General features: G+C 45.3%; 1 long non-coding RNA gene across 2 annotated transcripts; it reads right to left on the bottom strand.

Annotated features, from left to right (window-relative positions):
* Positions 1-14167: 14167 nt before the first annotated feature.
* Positions 14168-16702, bottom strand: LOC119240137 (uncharacterized). 2 transcript variants are annotated; one of them, XR_005124084.2, is made up of 3 exons: positions 16599-16702; positions 16356-16441; positions 14168-15602 (listed from the first exon to the last, which is right to left on the bottom strand). It is a non-coding gene; the product is annotated as an uncharacterized LOC119240137 (long non-coding RNA). The 2 variants fall into 2 exon arrangements; XR_008551305.1 differs by having other exon boundaries at positions 16356-16425.
* Positions 16703-17340: the final 638 nt, after the last annotated feature.

The following is a 17340-nucleotide window of genomic DNA, read 5'->3' as shown; positions in this document are numbered from 1 at the left end:
CTAAATCAACAGCACAGCTGCCACGTTGCTTTATTACTTTTACTTCCGCTACTGAGTTATTGATTTTGGGATGTGAATTTTAGCCCTGGCACTTGTATCCTGACTTATGAATGCTTGAGTGACATTGTTACAGGACATAAAAAGGCATTTTAAATGACAACACTAGTAAATGTTGAAATACTAGTCTGAGAGCCAGCAGAATTGCCAGGGGATTGCTCTTGCACACTGGCTGGCCTGGGGCGCCTGGCCCCACAACGGCGGGTGCTGCTGTCTCCCCCTCCAAGTGACTGTGCATCCAGGCACACGCTGCCAGGCCCACCCACCTTGAACTTAGGCAATTCTTGGCGAACTTCTTTTTTTCAGTTTGGTGGTCTCATATTACTTAAAGTATTATTCAAAAAGTGAGATTTTATTAATGTTATAAAACACTATTCAAAGCTGAATAATTCAAAAGCACACAGAATGTCATTTTACCCAACCTGTGCGTGGCTGCTTCTTCAGCCACACAAATGGTCAACAGAAGCTTTGAAATTATTGTTTGGTAAAGACTCAATGGAATTTGAGTCAATGGGTCATTCAGGTTCTCAATCTTTTTTGGAGAACTTGAGGGAAAAGGAAATGGAGGTAATATTAGTCTCTTAAAAATATATTTAAATCTATAAATAAAATAGAAATATGTTTTTATATATTATAAATAAAAATAACCATGATATTGGGAGGAATATACTGAAATGTCAGGTTTGCTTTTTTGGGGGAAGAGGTGAGGTTAGGGAACAGTCTTCTTCATTTTTGTTTCCCCAAATATTTGTTTTAAATATGTTCACTTTTCTAATAGAGAAACAACTTCAAAAAGAGGCTGTAAAAAGCATAAAGAAAAAGCATTTATTCCCTGTATAGAAATATAAAGGAAGAGTATATAATTCACTAGAGATATGAGGCTACCTGTTTAAACATTTTGATAACTGAGGCCAGATGGAAATCTTAAGTAATGTCCCTGTCTCATCAACTGACCCCCCAAAAGCATATCCGTTCTCTAGGAAGCACTAACTTTTATCCCAGCCATAAACTACAAAGTGTAAGAGGAATTTTTCAGGCCGATAGATCATTTTCTCAGGAACACTGAATAGCTAATAGAGTGTCTTTGACAGTAATATTTCTTCATCTCCCAGACATTGACTCTCAGACCCAAAGGCCATGACATAAAATTCCCGTGCAGGGAAAATGCTTTGATGGGTGTCAGGGAAAGCAGAAGGCTTTGATTTCTTTGTTTCCTGCCTTGAATGAAGGATGGGACTTGGGAACCTATGAGACTGATTGTCAGGTCCTTAAGTATGGGACACTGTATGCTTTCACCAAAATATTTACTCTCTATCAGGTCCAACCCCATAGGCTTGCATTCCCTGGTAACCTCATGGGCATGCCTATGAGAAGACCCCCACCCTCACCCCACTGACAGCAGGCAAGGCCTTGTTGTACATTAAGTGCAATGGAATATGAGCAGAAACGGTGTGTCTATCCCCAAGCAGAGGCTTGAAGAACACTGCAGGGTTCAATCACTGTTCTTTTACTTCTGCAATGAAAGGCCAGTGTATCTAGAGAGGGGATTGTGTCTTCACCTAGGGCCTGGGATGAATAAAATGGGGAGAAAGGACAGGCAGTTCCACGAAGGACAAGCAGCATGAGTGAGAATGAAACCTGAGCTGTTGAAAGCCACTGAGCCACCGAGGGACTGCTTGTTATGGCAGCAACCCAGCAAAAGCTGACTAACAGTTCAGACTACTTCACTCACATGTTAGGGCTTCAACATATGGACTGGGACACAATTCGGTCTCTAGCATGACAATAAAGACACTTGGCCACTGTGCTTATGGAATCACTCTGGATAATCTTCTAAGATGTCAGTCCCCCTTGAATCATGGGAAGGAAATCAACATTTATCGAGTGCCTACTCCACACCAAACTCTCCTCTGGGTGCCAACAGGACCATATTGCTGTGGATTAGACAATTGCTCAGAAATATTCCTTTTTCTCCTCTTTTCAGAAAAGCATACTCTTCCCCACTTTAAAGCTAGACTTTGCACCTTGCTCTGGCCAATGGCATGTGGGGAAGAGGGCTGCAGAGAAGGATTTAGAACAAATTTCTGTGGTTACATATGTCCAGATATACTTTGCCATTGCCACGACAATTGTTTGTCTTGGGTAGATGCTGGTCCCTCTGCCTGGCTCTAGAATGATGTCATGGGAAGCAGACCCGCCCCAGCCAATTGTTAACCACTGAGATTTTTGTTCTGCAGTTTTGCTGTGGCAATAGATAAGGCATTCATGTGCAATCACCCCCAAGGAAGGAGAGTTCGTCTCTTAGTCTAGAATCATCCTCTCTCACCCTTCTTTGCCTGGTTAACTCCCATTTAGTCTTTAGGTCTCAGTTTAAATTCTGATCCTACTGAGTAGCTCTCCCCACCCCACTCCTGAGCCTGAATTAAGTGTCCCTCCACATTCTGGTCTCTAGCTCTGCTATTACTGCCCATCGATCATGCTGCAGTGTAATTGCAGCTCACTTGTTGGGATCCTCCTGTAGACTACAGATTCGGGGAAAGCCACAATCACACTGCTATGGACTGAATTGTGCCCCCCTCAGAATTCATGCACTGAGTTTCTGACCCCCAGAATGTAACATATTTGGGTAGGGTCTTTAAAGAGATAACTAAATGAAAATGAGGTCATTTGGGCAGGCCCTCATCCACTGTGACTCATGTCCTTACTGGAAGAGGAAATTTGGATGCAGACATGTAGGAAGGGGAGACCCCACGAAAACACAGGGGGAGGATGTCTACCAGTCAAGGATAGAGGCCTGAGACAGCACCTTCCTTCACAGCCTTTGGGAGGAATCAGTCCCAAGACACCTTCATTTTGGACTTCTAGTCTCTGGAACAGTAAATTTCCGTTGTTCAATCCCCCAGTCCACAGTAATTTGTTATGGCAGCCCTAGGAAACTAACACACATAGCTTATTCACATCCCAGGGCTGAGCACAGGGCTCAGAAGAGAGCTAACATCTGATGAATATTTTTTTGAGTAAATGAAAGGATGAGTCACCAACCTGGAAGGGCCAGGGTTCATTGGCCCAGTTTTTACAACTGAATTTTACCAAGTGCTGATAAAATGTTATGGACATTCAGGAAAATTAGGCACCATTCACGGAGTCCTTCTGGACCTGAGGATGCAGAGTAAGATGCCACCTACCACTCCCATCTTCTGTTGGTTTATAATTAGATGTAGAGGTGGGTGTAGAATATATTTACAATTAAAGATACAATTCAAACTCTTGAGAAACCTATAAACAAAATGTGATCTGAACACAAAGGAGCAAGGAGTTGAGTCCAGTTTGAAATGACTAAGGAAAAGATTCAGGCCTTGAAAAGTTGGTTGTGTTTCAGCAAAGGTGTACCTGGATCCCTTCCATTTTGTAGCAAAAGCTCCCCTAGCATAAAAATTAGGATTAGCAGAATTAAACTTTAACCACCCTTTGTTCTCCTTTCTCCTGCTCCCTTGTGATTAACCTTTAACTTGCAGCTAATGCATTTTTCTCCAGCTGCATTCCCTGAAACTTGAAAAATTGTATTACACTCCTAACTTAAGTTCTGTGTGCTCCTTTGGGGATTATAGTAACATCAAAAACAAATATCTGTAGTTTGTTGCTGGATGATGAGCCAGAGGAGACACTCCCTGCTGAAAAAGTAAACACCTTGACTCAAAATGCTTAGACTGACCAACACCTCCTTGGACATGGTAATTCAAAGCCCCCTACTTCCTTTATATCCTACACCTCTCACTTTCCTCCTGTCCCTTATATAATCACAGCATTCCTGCCATTCAGGAACTGGCTATTTTTTTAAAATTTTATATGTATTTTACATCATTTTTCATTTTTATACAATGTATGCATTTTCATCTTGATTCTAGTCCCTGTAAAATTCCCACCACCCTTGTTTTGATTCTGTTTCCTTCTCCCCGCCCAGTAGTGTGTCTCTATACACAATGGAATATTACTCAGCAATCAAAAAGATAAACTCATGCCATTTGCAGCAACATGGATGGAGCTGGAAGGGATCATGCTCAGTGAAATAAGCCAGAAAGAAAAGAAAAATACCAGATGGTCTCACTCATAGCAGGAATTTAGAAAACCTAAATAAGGGATAAGGAAAAAGACTATAATAAAATAAAAATCAAAATCAACAGGCAACTATAAACCAGGAACTGGTTATTTTTAGGATGCCAATCCTGCCCACTCCTTTGGTGGCCACCTTGAAAAGACATTCTTGTGGCTCAGAGTTTGGCTTTCTGAGTGGGGAGCCAAGGACTCTGGCTGGTTGCTTACAAAGGGAACTAGTGGGGAAAGAGAAACCCAAGGCACAGTATATGTAGCGGTAGAGAGGGAGAAAGAACACGTCCCAAGAACAGAACACAACCAGTTTGGTTGGCTCATAGAGTTATATTGGGGCCTGTAAATGGGCAATATTTAGGAGGGCCTTGAAATCCAGCCTGAATTTAACTTTAACTGCTTTTTGTTTTCCTTTCTCCCACCTCCTCGTTGTGAAAATTTTTGAATCTCTATGTATCTGCATTTCCTGCTCATAAATACTGGACATATGGCTATCAGCTCCTCCTCCCTTCTCCTCCCTCCCCTTGAAGAAGAATCCTTTGGTTTATTCATTGCAAACACGATCTTCTTCCCGTCTATATTCTTTTGCTATAATTTTCAATAGGAAATTTATGCGTGGTCAATTAGCCCTCCAAGAACATGCTCAACTTTGATGGATGGGCCAAGCCTTTGTTAAGACACCACTCAGTACGTGTGTTGATGTTTTCGTGTCAGTGCAGAGACTGGTAATTAATCCAGGAAACTAATCACCTCCTTCAAACTAAGGCAGCCAGAAGTTCTCTTATGCATGTTCAGATTTGGTAAATCACTTGACAATCACAGGGCTTTCTAGGGCATGGTGATCAAACATATTTTTCTCCTCATCCACTGTGGGGGTCATCTTTCTCATGTGCCAGTGATTCCAGGCAGGTCTGCATGGCTTGTTACCATACTGAAAGCACAGGCCTCGGAGGGGCAGCACCAGCCCTCTCTGTGGCTGCTCTTGACCTTGTTGCAAGCTGTCAGTCCCTCAGCAGGAGCAGCAGATTGGAAATGTAAGGTGAGCAGAGGTGGGAGGGAGGTGGGGGATGGAGAACTTGCGAGTTGCTCTGGTCTTGCAGGGGAAGGGAAAGGCACTACTTGCTTTAAATTTTTATCTGAATATTTGTTTATATCCCAAGTATGCCAGTATGATGTGAAGTACCGAAGACTTGGCAATGTTGATGCGGTCTCTCAATAATTGACTTTTCAGATTCCTTAGGCTTTTTCCACTCCAATACATATGAGGTCTGATTTCATTAATAATCTAAGCAGGTAAGTATGAAGAGCATGGCCTGTGAGGAACCATGATGTTTGTGAAAGGCCCCACCAGGACCCTTGATTATACTTCCAGTCTCAAAGACACTGTGCTGGAATATGATACCAGCAGCAAAACCTGCATCCTTGCCCAGAGCCATAAAATGTGTGGCAGCTACCCACAAATACTTGCTTTGAGCCACTCCTCAACAGAGCTGACTCTTAGAGGAGGATACAGCAGAAAATGCCTGGTACCCTGACATTCAGGGTAGCCATCCAGACTTCTGGCTAGGAGCTTCAAATCTCAGTTCAGTCCATAAAGCTGCTTTAGTAGAGTTTGACGCGAGCTTTTCTAGCATCACAAGTCCATCTTAAAGGAAAAGAGATTGGGATTTGTAGGTACCTAGAGTTCTCGCAGGCTTTATCATCCTATGAGAAGAGAGGTTCAGCTAAGAATCTCTGACTCTTAGTTATCAACACAAAGAACAGTGGGGTCCTGACCATGTCCCCTCCCCTCCTGCATCTCTTTGGGCCTTCCTTTCCCCTTTGAGGAGGTTTTAAATATTCATCCCCCACCTCTCACTAGAGTCCCTCAGCCTGGGGTAGGGAAGGTGCAAACAGGTTACCCTTGCCCTGAATCTCCCCGCCCCGGGAGTGCCTGGGCCGCCATCTTGACAGATGCAGGATGGCTCTAGTTCCTGCTGTGTTTGGCTCCCGGAGGGCTTCGTCTTTGCCTGATGAATAGCCCAAGATCATGTCCCAGGGTTGAGCACCTGGAACCATTTCAATTATGCAGGGATTTTGGCAGAGATCTTGTCTCCAGCCCCAATCCTTTTTCATCTTTATGCTCTCATGAATTTAAAGGGAAATGAGAACCAGATGGTTTTGATACTTTACACTTAGCTCATCAGAAGGCTGTCTAGGGGAAGGTGTTGGAGAGCCAGCATACCTTTTTTAAGACCCTTTATTTGGGAAGGGAAAATTGCCATGTTTTCCAGAGATTCAGGATTCATGCCATATCATTTATTCACCTTGGCGACATCTTCCCTGCACCTCCAGATTGGGATCCTTGGTTTAGCTGGACCATCAGTATCTGAAGTATCACTCTAAAGCCTCACATTTGTGACACTCGCCTCCACTGTTTGCAACCATATCAGTGATCTCATTGGGGTCTCAGAATCCAGGTGAAGGTGGCATCTGTGGGGATAAGTGATCAGCTCTGCTTGTAACTGGCATAGCTGAGACCAGATCCCAGTCTCCCAATTCAAACTAGTGGTTCTCAAACTTGAACCTGAATCAGAATCACCTGGCCTGGAAGCCTGTTTAAACTATAGATTGCTGGACCCCTACCCCAAAGTTTGGAGTGGGTCCCAATAATTTGCATTTTTAAGAAATTCACAGAAAACATTGATGCTGATGGTCCTGGGGTGGCATTTGGAAGCCCTTTGTCTCAAATGTAACTCTAGGGGAACCTCATTGGATCCTCCATGACTCTGTGGAGCTATTTTCCTAGTGTATCCAAGCCAAACGCAAGGAACAGGCATCTTCTTTCACAAAGAAGAATGTCACATATTTGCAAAGACTGGTCAGCAACATGAGGCCATTTTTGCTGGGATTTGCCTCCTAACTGGAAGCCAAACCTCCCCAACTCCAGTTCTCACTGTTCCATTCCCTCTGCTTCCCTCACTAGGGCTTTCTTAGCCTCAGTTTGTTTTGTCTCCTAACATCTTATGACATTTTCCTGCTATTACATCTGACACCTCAGAGGTAATGGGACTGCATATCACTCATAATTCTTAGTTTCCTCTCAATGACTATTGAGCTCTTTAATGTTATCTCCATATGCGGAATCCCCACTGGGGCAATATTGCCTTTTTGGCATCGTCAGTTAATTTGTTCATTTCCATGTACGTTATTGAAAGCATTCCGAGTCTTAATTAGTCCTCTTTAGCTTCTTTTCCCTGCAGCCCCGTGTCACAGAACCAAAGGCATCGAAGCACGATGAGGAACAGGCCTAATTAACAGGCCCATGATTGAAACTCCGTAAAGATGGAATCTGCAGAAGACAGATGATTCTTATATAAAACAGGGGGGCTTGTGCAGTGACAGGGGAGGTGGGCAGAGTTGGGGAGAACAGGATTTTTCCCAATTCCAAATCACCCTGGAGGGGCTCCACTTGTGGAACTGTGATCCTATCCCCATAGAGTACATAGGACAACACCTTCCTCCTTTTGGTCACATGAAGATAAGACTTCAGCAAAACTCATGACCAGAGTCACCTTTCTCACAACAGCCCCGTTGTCATCTCAGGCACCTGAGACTGAGCGGGTCCTAATAAAGCAGGGAAGTGACCATGAAGATACTTCCACACCATGCACCTCTCTTAAACCCCATCCAAGGAACTCTGTGTGCTTCCATCTCATTTGAACCTATCAGAGCAGTTTCCCTCACATCCTTAAGGTCTGTTCCCTGGTCTAGGATGATGTCACAATTTGTCAAAGCCCCTTGGATGCCATAGAGTACAGAGCGGGCCACCCCATTTGGAAGAACTCCCTGCATAGGCATGCTAACTCTGTATCTGCTCTGAATCTTTGCCAAATTGGTAGGTGAGAAAGAAGCTCTATTAGTTATTATTATAACTGGTCATCTTCTACCATTTGTATTTTTCTTTCTAGAGCAAGCCTGTTCTCTTTATTATATTGTCTGTCTTTCCCATACTTATATTTTAAATATAGAGGAAAAGTCAGTTCAGGGGTGTCTGATATAATCCTTGACTCAAATCTAAGAGACCAACTGCCTTGTCATCTCATTTACTCAGAAAGAGGCTTTTCAGAATTCCAAAGTCCTTTCCATCCCAGCTCCCAGATTCTCCCAACCCCCCATTCAACCCCTGCAAAGATTAGCAGTGTCCTTTAGAAAGCCTAATTCATGGTAGTATGTTAACCCAGAACTGGTGGACTCAATCCAAGTGCCTTAGGGAAGAACCCCTGGAAGGTGCTCTTTCTAGAATAACTTCCAGACCTGATTAAAGAAAATCTATTATTGAAAAAGCCATCATCTGAGCTGTAGTCTGAATGTTTGTATTCCTCTCCCTACCTCAATTGTATATGTTGGAATCCCAAACACCAGAAATATTAAGAAGTGGGGCCTCCAAGGTGCTTAAGTCGTGAAGATGGAGCCCTCTTGAATGGTGTAGGGTCCATGAAAAAACAGTTTTCTCAGAGTTTCTCAGACTGTTTTTTGCCATGACCTTCCAGCATAGGTGGCCTAGTAGATAACATGTAGCCTTGAGATGTAGTCCGATGTGCAGAAAGCAATAAATGATATGTAACCTTGATGTAGAGTTTACATGCATGAAAACATAGTTCTGTAACCTAGTTAGCCCTGTGCTGGCCTTGTCTACACATATAAAAGCTAATAGGACTCCCAGAGAGGGTGGGTGGGTGGGGTACTTCTCCTGTGGCCAGAGCCCAGGGCTGGCCTCTGCTGATTGCTGTTGCCGCTGGGGCTGGGGGTGTCGGAGGCTGCACAAGGGAACCTGAGGGGGCTGTCTGGGGGCCGCAGACGCTGTGCATATTCCTGCTGCCTGTATATTGTCTCCTGTTAATGCAATAAAGATTTGTTCCCCTGCTAGGGCTTCCTGACCTGTTTTCTCATCCGCCGACACCATGACCCTGGGCAAGCTTTGAGCTGGTGCCCTACAAATGGGATTAATGCTCTCATAAAAGAAACTCCCTAGCCCTTCTGCTTTGTGAGTATGGGGAGGGGGATAATGGTGCAGCCTGCACGAGAGTCCTCACCCACGTAGGCTGTGAGGCTGATCTCAGACTTCTGGGCTCCAGAACTGTGAGAAATAGATGTCTGTTGTTTATTAGCCATCCATCCCGAATTAACACAGGGCAGACGTGGTGGGGAGAGAAAGGGAGACACTTCAGGGCTTCCGGGGAGCTGGCCTGCGCCTCCCAGGCAGGCATCAGGGCCTGTGGCGGGCTCCTTCTCACTTCCTCACTTCCTGTAGCTCTTCCCTAGTGGCACAGCCCCTTTCTTCTCAGAATGGAACTAGATGGCACTTTCCCTGCTGTGAAGATTAATTGGTATTGTTCTGAAAATAAAAAGGTGTCAGAGGACTTTTTCTGAAGTGAGGAGAGAACCTTCCTTCAGCCTTGGGGGCCCGAGAGGCCCTGTCAGAGGCCCGTGGGAGGCTGTCACTGAGGGCTCGAGCCCCGTCTCCCTGAGGCTCTGCGCCCCGTCTCCCTGAGGCTTTCCAAATATCAAATACCTGCCCAGCGTCATTAGGGGAGAGATGCGGGCTGTCTGGGATTATGGCCCAGCTGTGGTAACTTGAGCACATCCTTTGTAGTCTTATCACCCACTCCCATCCCAGGTGACAGCTCAAGGTGTGAGGCTGGTCCCCCCAAATAGCATTTCCTTGTACCCTTTAGTCCTTCTCCTTTCTTTTCTCCCACAGATTCTGGACACACTGGAGCCCACACTTTGTGCAGGTAGAATATCGAGTAGGATGGACAGAGGTTCATTTTCTAGGACTTGCTTAGGGAAATGGAAGAGTGTGGGGGAAACCAGCCTGCCTGGGACAAAGGCAGTGGGTGGCAAGCTGAGAGGGAGCTCTGCTGGCCACTGTCTGGGACCTGGGGGCTTGTGAGAGTGGTGAGAAGACTGGCGCTTGGAGACCCCAGAGGAGAGATGTCTATGCTCACACCAGTGACGTCTTCACAAAACAGAGCCTGTTGTAGGATGCTCACCAGAGTCCAGGCTCTTGATAGGAGATCTGCCCCAGCCCTCAGCCATCCCAAGGGGAGGGAGATTCCCCCCAGGAAGGAGTGGAGAAGACACTGCTGGGAGGAGTCGAGTTCAAGATGAGCGTGGGGCCAAGCTGGCTTTCCTCAGAGGAACTCGCAAGAAACGCTAGAATCAGAATCTGTAGAAACGGTCGAGATGAGTAAGAAGCGAGCATGACCATCCAGTGCTTTGAGGCCGTCAACCAGGTGCTCACACATGGAGCAGCTAAAAAAGGGATGCCAGGGCTCTTTGCAGGGTCTCCACGACAATGCATAAGAATTCTCTTATTCTCAATAGTCCCTACCTCCACCTCTATAGCAGTTTCTTTTTGACCTGTGCATTTTACAATAATTGCCATAATAATAACATTTCTGAGCGCCAGAATTGTAACAGTCGCTGATGGCTAGTGGGCTGCTGCTTTGTTGGCGTGTGTTGTAAAGTACCCACAAAGCATGGTACCGCTGGCGCCCTCAGCTCCATCAATGACAGCTCCCCCAACATATTTGTATATACATTAATTTCCTCCTCAGGAAAATGTGGGTTTTTGGTTTCACTTCATTTGAGTCCCAGGTGCTTTGATGGTGTGGGAGGCGGTGTACCACATGTGAGATGCTGAGAGCCACGCAGGAGGCCGAGGACTGCAGGGCTGGGCCCGGGCCCTTGCGCGGCGGGGGCTGGGCTCCTGGCAGGCGCACAGTGTGAGGCGCTTAAATTCTAGGACAGAGCTCCTGACTTCCAGTCCAGAGTATAGTCTTAGGGCAAGTCCCAGAGTAGAATGGCGGCTCTCTCCAAGGGACTGTCTACACAGGGCCTGGGTGGATGTGGAAGGGCCCGAAAGACCTAAGCTCCCAGCCCCTAGGTCTTGTGCATCAGAGACCCCAAAACCCCTCTCGTTTTGGGTTTTAGACTCTATCTTGGGCAGTTCAGGCTGCTATAATAAATACACTATGTCCTGGATGGTTAAACAACCAACATTTATTTCTCTGATTCTGGAGTCTGGGAGGAAAGATCATGGTGCCGGCAGATCCAGTACCTGGTGAGGGTCCACTTCCTGGCTCTTCTAGCTTCTTGCTGCATCTCACCTGGCAGAATCCCATCCATAGTGCTCTACCCTTGAGACTTAATCATTTCCCAAAGGGCCCACTGTCTGTATCATCGGCTGGGAGGTTAGATTTCAACGTACAAACTGAGCCTTTCCAGCTGCTCATCTCCAGCTGCTCACCTTTGCACATCAGGATGAACCCCCCCCAGGCCCGAGTCCCTGTGCATCCCAGGATTTCCTTTCTCCCACATCCTGGGAGTCTATTTTGAGTTTGGGTTTTTTTTTTTTAAGATTTATTTATCTATGCTTAAAAGCACTGGGGTACAGGCCAGAGGTGCGGGAGGGTGAGAGGATTCACCAGAGACAGAGTGGGAAGCAGAACAGACAGATGGACCAAAAACACTGCTGAGCAGCGGGCGAGACAGGAGAGGTCTGCCACGCCATGTGGGTCTCTCCCTAGCTAGTCAGGAGTTGAACCTGTGCTGCCGAGGCTGCGGACAGCTTCACAATGCTGCTCTCAACACGCTGCACCACCAGGGAGGCCCGAGTTTGGGTTTTGAATGATGTCAGTTTTCAACCTGAGAGTAGGATGTGATATTAGCACAGTGATGGGGAGCTGATGGGAGCCCAAGTATAACTGCTGAAAGGCTATTTTTACAGAAATATTTCTTTGGTATTAAAAAAATTGGACCATTTGGGAAGTTCTTGGGAGTCTTTTCTCTTGCTTTCTGGTCCACTTGGAGAGATCTTCCATGGCCTTGGCCAAAGATGGGTCCTGAGTCTAAGTGGACCGGGGCTGGTTTTCACCAGCCGAGAGAGGCGCCACATCTCTCCCTATCTCCATGTGCTGTGATGTCATGTTGAGAGTATTGACACCCCAGAAATCTGCAAATACTTCATATCACCCCCCCCCCCACCCAGAGTCAGTTGCTAAACACTCACCAGCACATCACAGCTCCTAATTAACCTCCACTTACCCATCTTGCTGTGCTAACTAACCAGTGTTCTTTTCTCCTACCCACTGACCAGTGCCCTCAGCCTTCCGAGGCTCACAGCTGTTCCAATCAGGGAAATTGCATGCTTATCAAGAGCCAATTACACTTGTCCCAAACCTGCTCATGCAAACTATATTTGTTATAGCAATTATGGAATTAGGTAAATATTGCAGTACTGATGGAGTATGAGTACGAAAGTAATAGAGTTGTCATTTCCATGGAAATTAAGTTAAATACTTGGGAAAGACTTAATAAAGGCAAATTGCTTAAAAACTGCTGTCAAATTGAGCGCAGGCAAAGCAACTATAAAATTTTAGGAAAGATTAAATAAATCTGGGAGGATTTTGGGTTTCAATTGCTCTGAAGTGTCTTTAAGTTCTTATTCCACTTCAAGTAAATAAAACGGCGATTTGGAAATCAGATGGAGCTCCAAGCAGTGAGCATGTACCCAAAGAACGGGGGCACATTTGCACAATTTAAAGGTACACTCTGGGGCTGCATGTGTGGTTGGGTCATCTCTTATGATTCCACATTGAATCAACTTGTTGGAGATGCCAGGTCATCTGACCCCCTCTTGTTGGATGAGAGGTTTCTATTGTGACCTGTGTTGTCCAGTCATCTCAGGCATACTGTGACTTCATTTGAGGCAGATTTAGCCATATGATCTCAGCTCTGCTGCCACAAGGGTTTCTACTTGTCCCACACGTGGACCAAGCTGACACCACTTTGCTAGTTTTCTAGTCCTCTGCTTTTCTACTCTCTGCCATTCATAGTTCTCCCTGACTTTTTCTCCCCTCCCTAAATGCCTCTGCTCACACAAGCTTCCTTCTGCATGGCCCATCTCCCATCCCATGACAGGTTAACTGCTACTCAGTCTTTCAAACAAATTTCAATTGTCACTTTCTTCATGAATTTTATCCTATCTCCTGGCCAGAGTAGTTACATCATCCTTCCATTCTCAGATGATTTGATCAGTGTCTCCATTTTTCATATGGAAAAACAGTTATTTATACCATAAATCTGGGGATCTGGAAGGTACATTAGAGATGCCTGGCATCTACCTCCTAAATTTTGTAGGTGAGAAAACGGGGCCAGAGTTCTGGCATGGCTAGTTCAAGATGGCCCAGGCAGTGAGTACAACAGAGAGCAAAACTGAGGGTGTGTGTGACACTTTGCATCTTTCCTGGCCCTCAGTCACTGCATTTTGCATGTAGTACGTGTTCTACTTATTTTTTTCTTTAAGATTAGATTTACTTGATTCCATCCTAGAGGCCCACTTTTTAAAATATGTTCACATTGGAAGGAACTATGTATTCACTGGAGATAATTGGGAAAATACAACATGATCTGAAGAAGAAAATAAGAGCTTCCGTACATCTTGCCCTTCAGATAAGGATTTTTAGCATTTAGGATCATTCCCTTCAGATTGTGTTAGAAAAAAAAAAAAAAGAAATCAAACAAACCAGCATTATGCATAGAAAAAAATACTTGAAGAAGGAAGTGTTTTTTGATTGAGTAAAAGAAGTTGAGTATTCCAGATGGTATCTGATTCCTATCCACTACCCATCCACTCAGGAAATGAGAATCTGCTGGGGCAGACCCTATACTCGACACTAGCGGTTCGGAGATGAATTACATATTGCAGGTGCCTGCCCTTGAATGTTTCAGAATCCAGTAGAGGAACCAGGCATAAAAACAGATAATCACAATGCAGGCTGACAATGGAGAGATGAGCAATCTAAGACAGTATGTAATTACACGCAACATTACATGACATGGATTTTATGGTCTGTAATAGTGGACTGCGCTGGTTTATAATTTCTGTTATCCAACCAAAGGCCACATAACAATGACCAGGGAAACTTTCTTTAAAGGTGATTGTTCGTAAAGAGGAAGTAATTGGAATTTCACAAAGCAGTAATTACAAAAGCAGGAAAGGTTACTATGGTATGTTTTATAACTGTAATCAAAAAAATTGCAGGAGGACTTAAAAAATGTTCCATTAATTAATGCCATTAAAGGTTACTGTCTGAGATGTAAGATAGATGAACTCAAAATCACACCTAATGAGAAGTTGGAGGGATTTGAAGTTGCTGTCAGCAAGCCGGCATTCTCAGAAATCAAACGCCTCTTGTCTCTGTCTGGTGTTTATATTGTAGGACTCAATCATGATCCTTGGCTTTGTCATGATTGTAAAAATCACATGCTATGCCCTCTGGTTATTAAGAATGATCTTTTGCGTTATTGAGCTACTTTAAAATATTCACAAGACTTTGGCAATTGTTCCACTAGCCTGGTTTTTATTTTAACCTGTCAGGTCAGTTTTCTTGAACCTGATGCCTTTCGCCATGTGGAGTAGCTGGAGCGCTGTCAGAGGAGGTTGTCAACATGACGGAAGTGAACAGGGACAAGAGTGACGAGAGAAACCAGTGTAGGTGGGAGCGTGGTCTCCCAGGACAGCACAATTTCAAATGCCGCCCGGCTTCTGGGGATAAGAGAATAATTGGTCTCACTGCGTATCCCTGAGGCGCTAGGAGTGCATTTCCATTTCTGCAGCAGTAACCTGGAGAATCTCCTGCTCGGAATATGAAGGTCTCTTCTTTTGGAAAACAGCAACAGCTAGTTCTTGAGGGGGAAACACAATTCTGCCCAGCAAGATGGCGGCAGGTAAATTGGGTGACCTGGGCCTTGCTGTGGGTGAGTCACTTCCCTAAGCCCTTTCTTCAGCCCCCAGTAGAGACCAACAGGTCTTTCACTGCTTCATAGAGGCTGTGATGTGTTGTCTCAGGACCTTCATAATTTGGTCACATAATTGCCAGGAGAGAAGGGTCAGTGCCTTATCGTCATTTGCTTTGCAGGCATCTTTCCCATCACCATGTAGTGCTTGGTCTTCTGGAAAATGGGCATAATGCCATTTGCTTGAGAGATCTTTAAAGATGAGATTTTCTGATGGATTTTTTTTTTTTTGTAATGTCACAGTATCTTGCGAGGCTCACCCTTTGATTTACCTCCTGTGAGAGTAAGTGAACTACAAGGGACACCTGGTTCTTATTTATGGCTCCTCCCAAGCCTTTGACCTTGCCTCCATGCAAACCAAGACTTCCAGGGTGAGGAGGCGGTGGGCTCAGGGGCTCCAGTGGAGGCTGTGGCTGGTGTCTACCCCAGGACTGCAGGGATCCCTCCCTGGCTGCAGACTTGCTTCTCTTCTCTCAGTGCTCTGACACGAGGGATGTCTGGTCTCCAGTCCTGGGTGCTTCCGGGCTGTGGGCCACAGGGGAACTTCGAAACATGCTCAGAAGGCCCTTTGAAGGGACACCAGGGGTTCACGGTGCCTGCAGAGACAAGGTGAGCAAGCGTTATTTCCAACCATTTAGCCGTCCCTTTGCTGCTACATGCTTGGCTTGCTTCGCTTTTAGCCCGTTGGGATACATCAATCAAATGTTGTTTCTGTGGTCAGAGCTTGGTGCTCTGGGTTTTAGTGGCCTGCTGCTGCTATTGCTTTGGTTCTGAATTTGTTCTCTCTATTTTAGGCTGTGGGAACAGCCCCCTGACTTCTTTCTGCTTCAGTCTTATTCCCCCTCCCCCTTCCCCGGCCATGCTTGTCATTGCTGTCTGCAGAGCTGCTGCGCTCCCCCCAGGGGCCCTGCTCACATTATATGCTATGGAGCTTTGGGGGCACCACTGACTGAAGAGATGATGTGAAGGGAGCTCTCCGGAGTCTCACAGTGCATCTGGGACTGACTGACAGACTAAATTTTCTAAAATATCAATCTTTCCTATTAATCTTCCTTTATAAGGCCTTACAAGGGCTCCCCAATGTCTGCAAGACTCAACCCAAATCCTTAGCTTGTCCAGAAGACTTCCAGAGCTGACTCTTGCAGCCTCTCCATCATCTCCATCTCTTTAGCTCCCTCAAGCTTGTCATTTAGCCACCCCAAATTCTTTGCAACTTTCAGATGCTGATAGCTGTGAATGTCCTCTCCTGCCTTGCATGTGTCAAGACCCTCTATACCTTCTCCCTGAGTCTGGTGCCAGTAACATCATCTAAGTGTATCTCCAAAGCAGTACTGCAAGCCCATGCTCACCATCTGATTTTTATTGCACTGTGATGTCCTGGTGGGAGGAGACTATGTCTCATCACTGTATCCTCTGGGTCTGGAAAATATGTAATCTGGAATCAACATAATAATTATCTGAGAAAGAAATGAATGACATATGAAACAACCAGAGACTACCAGGGCCTCAGAGTCCACCTGGAAAGATATCGCACACCTGAGAGGAACTCCATACCTGGGGAAACATCATACACCTGAGGAGATGTGACATACCTGGAGAAACCTCATACCTGGGGGACATCATACACCTGGGGAGTCATTGTCATCACACATTTGCGCACTATGCTGTGAGCTGTGGGCCCCAGGTTACTCAAAGAGGGAATTCTATAGGCAGGAGTATTCAGGGATTCTTTCCTGTGATTCTAGAACTTAGAGGATCCTCAGGGACCACTTCTCTCCCTTGTCCCATCCATAGATGAAGAATCTGAGGTTCTGGGAGAAAAAGAGAATGGCTTGAGGTCACTTGGAGAGTTGACTGCAAAGTAAGAAATAACATCTAGCCCCCTTGATTCCCAGTCCACGATTATAAAGAAAACTCATCAAGCAGGCATTTTGATGTTTTCCTGTAAATAATTCAGGAGGAGGGGAATAAAACACAACAGAATTTTGTTACTAAATATTGATGCTGTAGCTGCTACTTAGAGGAGATTGCATGTGATGTTTTCAATTAGATTCTCTTTATCTGCCTTTAGAAGCTACTTTTTTTTTTTTAAGACAAGATTGTAGTGCGTTATTAACACTGACAGCTCCAGTATTCACATTGTGCTTCTGAAGGCATCAGGGGGAGATACTGATCTATCAACATAATCCTCACAACGAGCATTATGCTGATTTCAGATGAGACGGGCAGGAATTGCTGTCTTGGCGTTGCAGTAGAAACATCCGCATATGCTTCAAAGTGGGTGTTCAATCCATCTGCTCTCCGGGTGTCTGCGCCACTAGAACAGTGGAGAGC

This window comes from Talpa occidentalis, unplaced genomic scaffold (genome assembly GCF_014898055.3).
Source record: "Talpa occidentalis isolate TD23 unplaced genomic scaffold, MPIMG_talOcc4v2.1 talOcc4.12, whole genome shotgun sequence".
Lineage (NCBI taxonomy): Eukaryota > Metazoa > Chordata > Mammalia > Eulipotyphla > Talpidae > Talpa > Talpa occidentalis.
This window is presented reverse-complemented; position numbering and strand designations above follow the sequence as displayed.